The sequence below is a fragment of the Wolffia australiana genome, chromosome 14 (genome assembly GCF_029677425.1).
Source record: "Wolffia australiana isolate 7733 chromosome 14, ASM2967742v1".
NCBI lineage: Eukaryota > Viridiplantae > Streptophyta > Magnoliopsida > Alismatales > Araceae > Wolffia > Wolffia australiana.
Genome location: NC_135848.1, coordinates 6,724,569 through 6,738,471, shown reverse-complemented (window position 1 = coordinate 6,738,471; position 13,903 = coordinate 6,724,569). Strand labels below are relative to the sequence as shown.

The 13,903-nt window shown below is 40.5% G+C and overlaps 1 long non-coding RNA gene across 3 annotated transcripts; it reads right to left on the bottom strand.

Moving 5' to 3' along the window:
* Positions 1-749: 749 nt before the first annotated feature.
* Positions 750-6,798, bottom strand: LOC144712190 (uncharacterized). 3 transcript variants are annotated; one of them, XR_013583746.1, is made up of 3 exons: positions 5,811-6,798; positions 3,876-4,008; positions 750-1,844 (listed from the first exon to the last, which is right to left on the bottom strand). It is a non-coding gene; the product is annotated as an uncharacterized LOC144712190 (long non-coding RNA). The 3 variants fall into 3 exon arrangements; XR_013583747.1 differs by having other exon boundaries at positions 3,884-4,005; positions 5,811-6,797; XR_013583745.1 differs by having other exon boundaries at positions 3,884-4,008; positions 5,811-6,796.
* Between the last annotated feature and the right edge of the window lie 7,105 nt (positions 6,799-13,903).

The following is a 13,903-nucleotide window of genomic DNA, read 5'->3' as shown; positions in this document are numbered from 1 at the left end:
TTGTAGGGTTTTTAAGAAAAACTTAAGTAAAATATAAATAGGGAAAGGACACTCATTTCAAGCACCTAGTTCATTTAAATTTTATAGAGCCTCCCTTTCTCCGCCCTCTTCTCCACTCATCCAAGGAGAGTGTCTTGATGTGGAGATCCAAGCATCGAGTGATCACGTGGATACTTCTAGAGGCTGGACGCGTGAATGGCTTTAGAATGACCTTAGAGGGACAAAGTCAAAGGTCAATCAAGTTCCTCACAAGGTACACTCAAAGTTTGATTTTAACGATCAATTATGGATCGATCAACACGTTTTCACATTCATGGAATCGTGATTTCCATGGATGAACCAAGGCACATAACCCAACAAAAGGCTCATACGTTGTAGTCAAAATGTAGTCATATATTCACTATATGTCCTTGGTCTCTCTAGTCAATGGATCACTTATACAACTATAACATGAATTATAGTGATTATTGTTTAGGTATAATACCATTCAAGGATTCGTACGGATAAATTCAGTGAACTCTTTCTCCAAAGAGCACCCACTATCTGTCCTTATTGTCACCACACTAATAGCCATAGGATCAGCTATACTAATCTTATAGGTAGGATCAGTTAGTGCTACTCTATCCAGATAATTCGATGTCTGTCTCAACTATCTATCAAATAGAAATGTTTAGAATACATGTTTAAAAACTAGCGATCATTGTATTATGGTATCATCACAATTTACTATGTCATTGCACGTATTCATGAACTTCATTATAAACATCACACTAGGATAATAATAATCGTACATATTTTGTTAAATGAACTGAAATAAACATGGTGGTGTGATTGGCTTGACGTTCATATAATATCCATCAGCTACAATCTAACGAATGGAGATCAGAAACATACCTGAATCACCCTGATCCAAAGAATAAGGGTGATGGCGCCAATCGTCACTCCCTAGCTTTGGTGTGCGGTTTTCCTTGATCCTCTCCTCCATCTTGGCGCAAATCCAGGCTACTCTAGACCTCTGTTTGCGTCGTTTGGAGCTCCATGAATGGTCAGAGGGGTGCCATGCCCCTGCTACTATCGCCGCTATCGTATGGGATATCCATAGCAGCTGAGGAAATCTGTCAAACGATGCTCAAATTAGGGGCCTTCGAGCCCCTCTAACAGTTGCACTTAAATAGCAGCCGTGGACCAAGATTAATTTGGTGTACACCATCGGCCCCATCATCATGCGACTTCAGCTTACACCATCAACGCTCCTCCTTCTAATTTGTCTGCCAAAGGGACATTCGATCCTCATCTCTCATGGCAGCCAATAGGAAGGCCGGAAAAAAGATATAACACAAATTAAATAAGAGTGGACAGATCTCACTATCTGATTCTTCTTTAAGAAGATAGAACGGATGAGATCATATCGAGCCTATTTAAATTAGGCCTGAAATGAAAAGGGCTTCGGGCCGAGTTGGCTCGAGGTCTAGTCTTGTTGTTTCTCAGCCCGAGCCAACCTGGAGCTGAAACAAAAAATGGATATCATCCCATATCGAAAGTATGCAAACATATTAAAATCTTAAGAGATATCATATATCCAAATTAAATGACTTCCCTCTTCATTGTTCGGACTTCTCCTAGGCCTATTTGTGCCTTGTGTATGGCCTCTATTGGGGTTTCTTATGTGGCAGTTGGGTTAGTGTCGTGCTTCACCCCTTGCTGGCTATATGGGGGCTTGAGCGCCCTGCGTTCGCTTGCTTATGCCCAATAATTAAACATTTTTATTTATTTTATTTATGTAAAATTTCTTCCTTCCTCTCCTTCTCTCTTTTATTTCCTTCCCCTCAACCTTAATTTCACCCCTGCATCAACACAAATGAAGTAACGAAAGGGCATTAATCTTGTGGATATTAACAATAATTAAAAAAAAATTCATTAAGAAATTCTTGGACTTGTAAATATTGTAAAAAAATACATTAAATAATCATTATTTTTATCACTATCTCTATATAGAGCATGATGATGTGACAAGATGTGCTAGGATCAAACGGCTCGTGTTACATCATAGGGAAGAGTGTATGATCAGATATGTAGCAATGCGACATGATGCATGCAAAGTAAATTCAATGAAAATATAGGAAAGATGATGCAGATTTAGGTGGTAAAACCAGAATAACAACATGATGAGTCTAGGCCAGCGGTAGGCTCCTTATGACCTGAGTAATCAGCTCAAAGGCCGACAGGTGGGGAACAATCTCTGTCCATGAGCTTCCATGCCCATCACTGAGAGTGATACAAATCCGACACAAATAATTAAATTCCCTACCACGAGCTCAATGGCTAATCCTACGAGTTGAAAATTTTGATAGCAAAACAGACAACGACAACACTCATGAAGATAATAATACTGAAAATAAAGGAAGGGATGTGTGATCTATGGGCCCAAAGGCCGAATGCTCGAGGTGGGTCGTAGTTATCATCGTTGTAGTGTATGAGTAGGCGTCCCCTAGAGATAATCACGAACAGCGTGGGGAGAGTGCTGGCGGTGGCGACGAATGATAGTGGGCCTCCTATAGCATGGGCTGAACAACCACAGTGGCGACGCGCCCGCATGGGGCTTGCGGTAGCGGGCATGATGATGGGCATGATGGCGGCATGACAATTGGTGCGGTGGTCGTCTCAGGAAGATAGGCCACATATGAGGTGGCTGGAAGCCAAAAGCGGAGGCCGCAGATAGAGCCCTGGAAGGCAGTCGCTAGGATGGCAATCATGGACATGGTCGCGGGCATGGTTGCAGCTAGCGGCAGATAGGGTAGCAGCCGTGGGCGTGACTAACAAGGGCAAGGGCTGCAGCCATGGCTGGTGGTCGCTAAGGCTGCGGTCTCGGGCTGGCTGTGGCTGGCAGTCGAGGCTACGACTGTGAGGCTGGCCACGGCTAGTTGCCGCTAAGGCTACAGTCGCGGGCTTGGCCGTGGTTGGCAAATGCTAGGCCTGTGGCAATGGGCCAGTCGTAGTTGGAGGCTGCTAGGGCTGCTGCCACGGCCGGCCACAGTTATCGATTGTTAGGTCTAAAGACCGCCAGCAACAGGCGGGCTGTCGTTGTCGGCTGCCAGCAACAAGGCACGATGCAAGCAAGGCACAGTGAGCACCGCGACGGTGAGGCACGCTGCAAGCAAGGCACGACAAGTGCGGCAGTGGGGAGGCCCAATGATGCGGTGGTGACAATGAATGGCGGTGCGGCGGTGAGGTACAATGACCGCGATTGGTGGCAGTGGTTGCGGTCGCTGTGGCAATTGCGGCCGTGGTAGTGGCTGGTAGCTGGCGGTCGGGGTTGTAGTTGAGGCCGTGACTACGATGGTGGCAGCTAGTGGCATGGGCTGCAATTGCCGCCGCAGCTGGCAAGAGAAAGGCTGTTGGGGCTGCGTGGTCAGCCGTAGTGGCGACACGTGCAACCTAAGGGAAAACGGTCGCAGGCGAGAAGGCTGGTGGCGACGACGGCGGCGTTAGGGTTCCAAAGACCCTTTTTTCACTCCCTAAATTTGCAGTGGCCATTTCATAATTTCTGAGAAAACTAAAAAAACAAAAAAATCCGTCAAAAATCACATTTTTCTCAATCTTGTTTTCTATCCTCTTTCTTATGGGTGCCCCCCCTCTTATAGGGGTAGATATGGGTCTTTCCCCTTTAAAATATTGGGAAGAAGGCCCTCTTAAAGTGTCCTAAGACCCCCTAATAGGAGAGAGAAACCCATTAAAATGCCCACACATGGGCTCACACACGTGCAATCGTGTAGGTCTGTACAACGGTGAACAAACACATGCAAACAAGCAAAAAACAAACAGATAGGCGGTCGACAACAAGGCCTATTAAACAAGGAAAATATAAGAAAAGATACCGTCAAACCTCTATGGCCCATTGACCTGGTTGGTTACCCTGAAGGCTATGTCTCGCCCGTGAGCCTTCGATTAACAAACTAGTGCGAGCGGCTCTTCGAAGTTGGATGGTCCCCCATCAATCTGCCTTGGCTGCTGATAAACCCAAAATGTGACATGTAATCATACACATTTTAAAATAATTTTGGGATATATTCATGTGTATTATCTTTAATTTAAAATAATTTTGCATTTCATCCACTAAATAGAGCAAGTGATAAAAAATGCATTTTAATGTCATTTTTATGCATGTTCTACATAATAATTTCTTACTAAAAATATATGTAAGACATTGTTAATTTTCTAATTTTCTTTTTAATATGTTATCTATGCTATTGCAGGGGTGAAGTCACTATTGAAGAGAAGAAAATGAAAGAGAGAGAGTGAGAAAGAAAGAAAGAAAATTAAAGGAAAAAAGAGGTTTTTATTGGGCTAGGGCTAGCTAGGAGCCAACCAGGTGCATCAACGCCCATGCCAGCCACAAGCATGCGAGCGCAGGGCACTCAAGCCCATCTGCAGTTGGCAAGAAGGGGCGCATGACAAGCAAGCTCACTCGGCCACAAAAAGGAACACATAGAGGTCCTTTCGGGGCCACGGAGGAACAATGTACGCAGTAAAAGGAGAGGTATGGCATTTTAACTCAATAGAGAAGATTTGTCAAATTTTATCTAGTGTCATACTTTTTAAACATTTCCAATATAGGATTTAGATCCCACGATATTTTTCAGATTTGTAGCGGGCCAGGAAACTGACTAACCAACGATCACAGCTCAACGAGCCACGATCTAAGGAAAACAAAAAGTCAATTGAGATGGGGCTTCGAGCCAACCCGGCCCCAAACTGTGCTTTTGGGCTTATTTTAATAGGCGGATATGATCTCATACGCCCAATCTTTTTAAATAAGATCAGGCAGGGAGCTCTATCCCATCTTATTCAATAGGTTTTCTTTATTTTTCTAGGGGTCATAATGGCTAAGGTGGCTGACGCGGACATAGGGCCAGCTGAACTGGTGAAGCAGAAGAATCGAGATGCTGATGGGCGTGCTGACGTGGTGAGGGTAGTACACCATTTTAATCCAGGTCCACGGCTGCAATTTAATGGCAATCATTGGACCCAGATGAAGGCAATCTAACGCCCAAGGGCATTTCTATCCACCTTGATAAGCCAAAAATAGGGGTAAATTTTACTAAATTTTAATCCCTTGTTGTTGTTGTCGATTTCAGCTTATATAATAAAATTTATAAAAACCCTACCTAAGATGTGTAGTGATAAGTAACGGGTATCGTCCAAAGGAAGTTAGTAAGTTAATTCAATTGATGATACACTTGAATGATTTGACAGTAATTAGAGTCAACTTGATCTTCAATCAAGATCAAATCACCCTAATGAGATGAGAAATTTAGAAAGGGGGTAGAAGAGATGGGATGAATAGAAGAAATAGGGAGCTCTAAATTGGCTTCTTTGATCCAAAGAGAAGTGGTGTAACATGATGGTCTGGATCGACACTTCGTATTACATACGAGAAGACAACTCTAAATGTGAGGTAGCAAAATTATGAAGTAACTTATATGTTTTCAGATAATAGTAACGAGAAATACGTCGATCGCCAAATGACTGGAGATGTCGTTCAATTAGGCTACACGTGACTGTTATGTCACAAACAGGCCCAATAACCAGGTGGACAGATCGAAAACCGACGAGTGGAGGACAATCTCATCCAAGAGCGTCTACACCATTTACGTAAACGACCAGTTCCGATACCGTCAATAAAACATCTAACACAAAAGTGGTGGTTAAGTCCTAAAACTCATGTGTAAATTCACTCAATCAGCAATGCGCAACTTAGAGATCAGTACTGAAAGACGTAATCAATGCTGTAAAGAGGGAGAAGATAGAACCTTGGAGGCGAGTGCAAGCCCTCTTGGTATGGAGTCGATTTGTTGATTCAGCTCCCGAAAGATGATTGAACGGCCGTTCCAACGTGATCCGGTGGAGATGGTCGTCACCGCGCAGGGTCGATTGGAGTCGTTGGCAACTCCAAACAAGCAAGCCTTCTGCAGTCGACCGGCAGACAGAGAGGATATGCGACCAATTTCACAGCCTTCTCTTTCAATCTCAGAAGTCGTTACTCTGGATTGAATGATTTTTTCACGGACGTGCGCAATTGGCAGTAAACCTAGATCACAGAAGAAGAAGTCGCACTAAATCGACGATTGAGTAATATGGGTATCGTGCTTCTTCATAATCACATGATGGCAGCTAATTCTTGGACGTTGTCGGAAGGAGAAAAGGAGAGTAAACTCTGAACGCCTACGATCGGCCGATTGAGAAGTTTCCCGGGCTGATGACCGTGAGCAGAACGGAGAGCGATCAATTAGTTAGTAAAGAAACAAATGCAACTCGGCAAGTAAGACAGGAGGGGCACGATCAGATTGAGAGAAATCATCCTGTTACTGTGGCAATTTCATCAATAAAGAGCCATCCTTCCGTAGACCTTTCTCCTTATTCTTCTACAAGATCTTCCTCTCTTCTTCTCTGGAAACTCCAACAGAAGAACGTGGGAGCTTCTATTTCTTCCACAGATCACAAATATCGCAGCGGTGGTTCGATTCCTCAGAAGAGATTTACTGGTACGATCTGGAGACGTTCAACACCAATGAGCACACGAAAATTCCTTTCTGCTCCTCGTTGATTTCTTCTTCTTGAACTCAATAGACACTTCTTCCTCAGAAGGCACGCACGATAGAACAACAAAAATAAAAACTGTCACTGGTTAAAAAAAACGAGATCTGGACTTCAACAATGACTTCTGCCTCTCCACGTCCACTCTTCCCTTCTGCCTCTCCACGTCCACTCTTCCATTATTGGGGAAGTGGTAGTTGTGGAGGGGGTGGGCCTATTGGGCCCCTCCTCTTTAAGGGAGAGCCTATTGGGCTTCCCTTAAGAGGATTCTTTAGGGGAAGAGAAACCCAACAAGGCTTTCTTCTCCTAAAGAGGACAATACATCAAACTCAAATAAAGAAAACATTGAGGAGGCCGGTACTCGCGCAGGAAGGGCCTCCCGCCACTCCTAAAATGATGACAACAGAAAACAGGAAAAATTACATCCAGACGTAATTGACATGTATCGAGATGATGAAGTCGCTTCTCAAGCTTGGTAGTAAAATTGTAGATTCTTCACGGTCTGCGCGGGCTTCACGACGTGGTTGGCGTCGGATCTGGGCGTGATCGACTAGATGGTCCTCCATCAAGAAGGGTCAAAGGGGTCAATTAGAGAGTTTGAGAGGGAAATTTTGAATTGGTTTGGTTGGTTTTGTAGGTTTGATAATTCAGAAATAACTACATTATTAGATAATAAAAAGCGAAATTTAATCTCCTAGAAAAAAAATTGAAGTTTTTTTATAGTTTTTTAATGTGCACTTGGAATAGCTAGATAAATCTCTCAATCTCTCCTCTCAATTTTAGTAAGGGCTTGTACATTTCGCTCAAGCCTCGCAATTTAGATGTTCAAACCAAGATCAAGAAGAACAAAGAAGAAATTTAACTAAAACATCATCCAAAATACACTAAAATTTTAAATACAAAGAAGAAAAAGGTACCAGATAGGTTGATCCAAGCTGGAGCTCCTCTCTGTCTTGCAGATGTGATAGAGCACCATCAAGAATGAGCTTCGCCTCTCGAAATTCAGCTTTTATACTTAGGTTACATGGTAAAAAATACTATTTTACCCCTATTTAATAATTAATTTTTATTTATCAGTATAGGCTTGATCTGAATGATCCGATATAGACATAAGGATGAGGTCAAGACAAGCAAATCCATAAAGAAATCACCTCAATTGGACTTTAGGATCAAAAGTTATGAATAAATGAATTTCGACCAATCTTAGCCATTGGATTGAAATTCATTTATTTATTCATTATTATTTTTTACATGCTATGATGTATCGAGTTCTGATTGGTTGGCAGAGTTCAAATCTATGTTTTTCGGGTTGTATCTGTGAGCTCCATGTATCCAATGGCAAAAATAACATGAAAGAAAAAAATCAAAAGAAATGTTAGTAGTAAATTTAACCCGCATCTTTCCATGCGTTTCCTCCAGCATATGCGAATAGCAATTTGCCACGTCACCTCTCTTGCATTTGCATTGTGTGTGCCGCACAGGCGGTGAACTTACCGCCCGGTGGTATACACATCAAGTGTCGTTGGCTTCTCATCCGATGGCCATGATTCGGTCATGTAGCTCGCTGAAAATTGCTATGTGATTTTGTATTTATGTTCCTTCATAAAATGTGAAATAGCCGCCTGACGTCACCCAAAAATAATTGTGTATATACCCTTCCGCACTCTCTCTCCTCCAATTTTTTCCTGAAATCACAAAAATACCATGACATTTTTAATTAAATCCCTACAACTTTTTCATGTGGATCTATGCCCCTGCTGAAACGACTGAGAGCTGTTTTTAGGGGTATAATTGCAACTCATAATTACAAAAAGCCCTTGGAATGGTAAAAATTGCTTTAAACCTCATTTTCTCCTTAAAAATGTATCCTTTTCCTCTTTAAAATTTCATTTCTCACTTAAATAAATCTCAAAAAATCCAATTAAATCATTAAAATCCTAGAAAATTCCAGAAAATTCAGTAATTCATCCCCATAATAATTAACCTCAAAATTAAATTTTAAACCTGCCATTTTCATTTAAAACTAATTTTTTAAAGCTCAAATAAATCCCCTAAAAGCAATTAAGTCACTAGAAAACATTATTTTCATGTAAATATATTATAGCAAACCAATTTAATCTCGTTAAATGCACAAAATTGTGCTTAATTGCTTGAAATAAAGACCAAAATCAGGGTGTTATCACACCCCCTCCCCTGGCCATCGATGCTGGCGGTCAAAGGCCGTTTTTGGCCAGCGAGGGAAGACCGTTGGGTGATCCCTCGGCCCGGAAGGACCTCCAGGGTCACCACCTCCATTGGACACCCTGGGAGGTCCCGTCCAAGCCATTAAATGGGGCCCAAATGCCTCTGAATTCCCTATCGTTTGACCATAAGCCTCACAACGGTTGGGATCCATTCTGGTGGTGTCGAGAGCAGCAGTAGGGTCTTGACAACCTCCTACCTGCTCAAGAAGCTTGGGGCTGTGAGGGGAGAAGTCAGAGCGTCCCTGGATTCACACCCCAATAGAGGAAAAGAACAAGGGAACTCTTAAACAGAAGCTCAATGGCAACAATCAGGCCTGCCACTATTGTCTTCGAATCAAGTAATTAAGGTATTCTTATGAGTTCCTACGGTTGAATTACACTCTCTGGATGCACTGATTTTAACTCAATATTGATAGAGATTGATTTTTGTTGAATTTTGATATTGCAGCCTCTTTGAGGCATTTAAACAAACACTTGTGTGCTTTTGAGTTTTTTTATTGATTTATATTAGTTTGCTTCTACCAATCTTATAAAAGTTAAAAACATATTCATCTACTCTACCCTGATTTATCATGGGCATTCTGTCGAACACCTCACAAGCCTTTGATAGAACTACCCTTTTTAATCTTATTTCCTATTATAAAATCATATAAAAATATATAAAATACCTAATCAACTTTTATCGGTTATTTTTTCAAACATCCGATGGCATTCGACAGAAGACCCTCCTTATCCCCAATTTTCTGCTATAAAAACTATATAAAATACATATAAAAATCATATAGTAATTAAATAGAGCATACCTTTCTCAGATTTTGACTAAATTACCCCTTAGCTTGTTAAATCAACCATAAAAAACTATAAAACATAGAAACCATATTAGAAGAGAGGTATTATCTATATACTAACTATTATAACTACTACTTATATAAATCATATTATACTCTTATATGCAACCCTATGCTATTGTATATACTTATTAATTACTAGTACTATTGTATATAACCTTTTCTAATGTCTATTTACATATCTAACAACTTACTTTGTATATTATAGTTAGATAATTACTTAACTATCTCCCTATCTATCTTCTTAATATATAAGTACCGCTCTAGCTTACCTATCTATACTTAATTAAATAAGATCTCCCTATTTATCTAGCTTCTATTTCATCATTATTCTTTACTATTATGAGCATAATTACACTATTAAGTACTTTCTACTTCTTCACTAACTATATTACTATCATTATTTAATATAATGGCTATTATCTCACTTCTTTATTATTCTTAGTATCTATGAAATATATGTGTAATATTGTCTCTTCTCTAGTTCTCTTATTAAATTAATATTCTATCTAACTACTAATTACTTATTTCTTCTTATATTCATTATCTTTAGTATTATTATTAGAGCAAATTAACTAACAACTCAATCATTGAATGCATCCCTAAAGGCCAGTCCCTGTGAAGAGGATCTTACTCACAGTATACATTTGAGTAAGTTTATATATTCAATCAAATTTATTTGATAGTTGGCAAATTAAATTTACAATGACAACTAAAAATAACTTTGCAATTTGCCTCCCATCATCTGCTTGGAACAAATCTTTATATGTGTGTGTGTGTTTGTTTTGTGTGTGTGTTTCTTATTATTCTTATCTTTTTTATCCATTTATTTCTCTTTAGCCCTGCAAAAGATGGAATAGCCATTATAGTGATAACTTCAATTAAAATTAGTAATGTTACCCAGTTTTACAATAAAAATAATTGGACATCTGGATTATGCAAAATTACATTAAATGTATTGTTTTACTGAATGCTCCATAATGCATGAGATGAAATTCTTGTAAATATGACGATGGCATTACTAGAATGATGCCACAATGACATAAAAATGTGTATCATTTCATGCATCATTCTGTGTTCATCACTTAATATCACTATCTTGCCTCGTATTTTCTCATCACTTGATTTCATAATTAGTATATATTTCTTCCTATCTCAAATAATCACCATATTAAGAACATTAAATCCTTAGTCACCATTCCGAGAGAACATGAGTCGTATTCATCACTACTAAAGATTACTTAATGAACGGTATTTTTATTGAGTAATCTCAAAATACCAAAGACGAGTTTTAAACCATAATTATGAGATTATCAATAGGTTTAAAGGGTCATGAAAATTAGATTAAAAGGACGGTGGTGGATATACTTTAATCATAACCACTTTTGTAAAGAATCCTTAAATAAGTGGGGGACATATACCATAAGTGCCCATGCCACCCAGACTTGTGGCCCCCATTATATATATTTCACTCTCCACTCATCCCACTAGTAGGTCTTGACGTTGAGAAGATCAGATAGATCTTGAATATAAATTTGACAATAAGAAATAAGATCCAACAATCACTTGATCCTGAGATACTTTTAGAGGCTGGTCGTGTGAATGCCTTCAAGACAATATCCCCAGACGCAAGTCAAGGGTGGAAAAGTTTCCACCAAGCTATGTGACCATCTTGAGTTCCACCTTATGCAGCATATAAAGAAAGAGTCTTCCATGTATTCAATCAAAGCACAAAACCCAACAAGTTCTAGGGACAATGATACTTCCCCAAAATCCCTTGCATCACCTTCAAAGTGACCTCTTTATTATGTTTCACTCATTTACACAAAGCTATAAAAAATAATGAGGATATTCTAGTGAGAGGATGATGAGTTTTTATAAGCTAAGGTAGGTAGATGTTATCCTTTCAAAATGCGTGCCCATTCCTATGTTGAAATGAGATTTTTTATTTTCAAAATGCAGTATCAATTTAAAAGGGGCCCTGAAACATATTTAGAAGTATTTTCCCAAGAATTTACCTCTAAAGACTCTGGTGAATAAAATAGGTGAAATCAATGTAGATTCATAGATCTTAGATACAAACAAAACATGGGTTAAAAATATTAGCTTCAGAATGCTCAACTCCCCCATCTTCCTCTACACTTCAAGAAAGGATAAAAAGTAAGGGATTGATTTGATAGGACATGTTAAAGAGTATCAAAGGACATTATTATTTCTATAAACAAATTGAGTCTCTTATGACTTTCAATTTCATTATTGTTCTTACTTGCCTTTTTTGTAAAAGATAAATGAAACCTAATTAAAACTATCATTTTATTCTTATTTATATCAGATAAATATGTGTCAGACATTAAGAGATCTATGATAAGCCAAAAATAGGGGTGAATTTTATGCAATTTTAAACCCTTGTCGTCATCAATTTTAGATTATACAATAAAATTTATAAAAACTCTACTTAGGATGTGTAGTGGTAAGTACGAGTATCATCCAAGGGAAGCTAGTAAGGAATCAAATTGATGTTCTTCTTGAATAATTTGAACCTAATTGGGGCTAATTTAATCTTCAACAGAGATCAAATTACCTTAATTAGAGGACAAATGTTGAAACGGGGATAGAAGAGATGAGATGAATAGAAGAAATAAGGGGCTCTAAGTTGAATTAATTGATCCAATTGAAGGGATCAAAGAGTTCAAGCAGAGAGATTCAGGAGAAGATTTATATTTTTTTTGGTTGATTTTGTAGATTTGATAATTCAGGAAAGAAAAACTACTCTATTGAATATTGAAATGGGAAATTTAATCTTCAAGAAAGTTAACCCTTTTTATGTTGTTTTTTTATAGTTTTCTTGAAATGCATTTGAATATCCATTTAAATCTCTCAATTACTCCTCTCAATCCCAATCAGGGCTTGTACATGCCGCTCAAGCCAAGCGATTTAGAAGTTCAGACAGAAATCAAGAAGAACAATTAAGAGATTCAACTGGGATTCATCATCTTCTGCCCCCCCGAGTTGGCCGATCAGAGTTCGCATGTGGGCTCCTCCGTTCCATTGGGATCTTGGTGTCCCCCGCTGTGACCCGCATCCAGTATCGAGTTGTCCATTGGCGTCCACCGCCCATAGGCTTTCTCAAACTGAATGTAGATGGTGCGGTGAAAAGGAACCCAAGGCCCGCTGGGGGCGGAGGCATCCTTCGCGATCACACAGGGAGTTTCCTTTTTGCCTTCTCTTCATTTTATGGAGTACAAACTAATACGGTAGCCGAGGCTATGGCGATACACGATGGTCTCCTCCTCTGTGAGGAATGGAACCTTCATAATATCGTCGTGGAATCGGACTCACAGCTATTAGTTGATATGCTTCGTACAGGCACATGCTCTCAATGGCGACTGCATCGAACATGGAGAGACATCACGCGATGCCGCCCACGCATCGCGTGCTTTCGTCATCAGTTGAGAGAGGGCAACCAGACAGCTGACGCCCTCGCCAACCATGCAGTACAAGCTCGCTCCCCCTCTTCACTTTTCCATTCTTGGCAGGAGCTTCCACCCATGGCCCGAGGATGCCATCGACTCGATCGTCTGGGCCTGCCCTCCCTCCGCATACGCCGCCTCCACGTGACAACAGGCCTGCGAGATTAGAGGATCACCTAGAGCGCCGGCGTTCGAGGTGTGGACCGCGCCCGCATCAACTCGAGCATCACGACGAACTACCCCGAGCACCCATGACGACGACGACGACCCTCCCCCACTAGAGCGCCACCAAGCGCTACAACAACCTCGTGGAGGCACTCCGGAGATACGGCTACGACCCACTTCCTCGAGCGTCCGCGACGTACCACTTATGTACATTTTCTTTTCCCTAAGTATGGGCGTGGACGAGTGGGACCCGCGTGTAATTGGGATATATATACTCGATCCACGCCCACAAACACTTAAAAACACTATATTCTATCTATAAAATCCCCCCGGGTGGCGTCTAGGGCACGGCTGGATCGGACTACGCGCACAACCCTGGGGTTGGCCGTACCCGGCACTGTGGTTTTTGCCATTAAAAAAAAAAATTAAGAGATTCAACTGATAACATCAAAAATACACCAAAAAATTCCAATACAATGAAGGAAAAGGTACCAAACAGGTTGATCCAGGCTGGACTCCTCTCCATCTTGCAGCTGTCATAGAGAACCATCAAGAATGACCCCCTCCTCTCGAAATTCGGCTT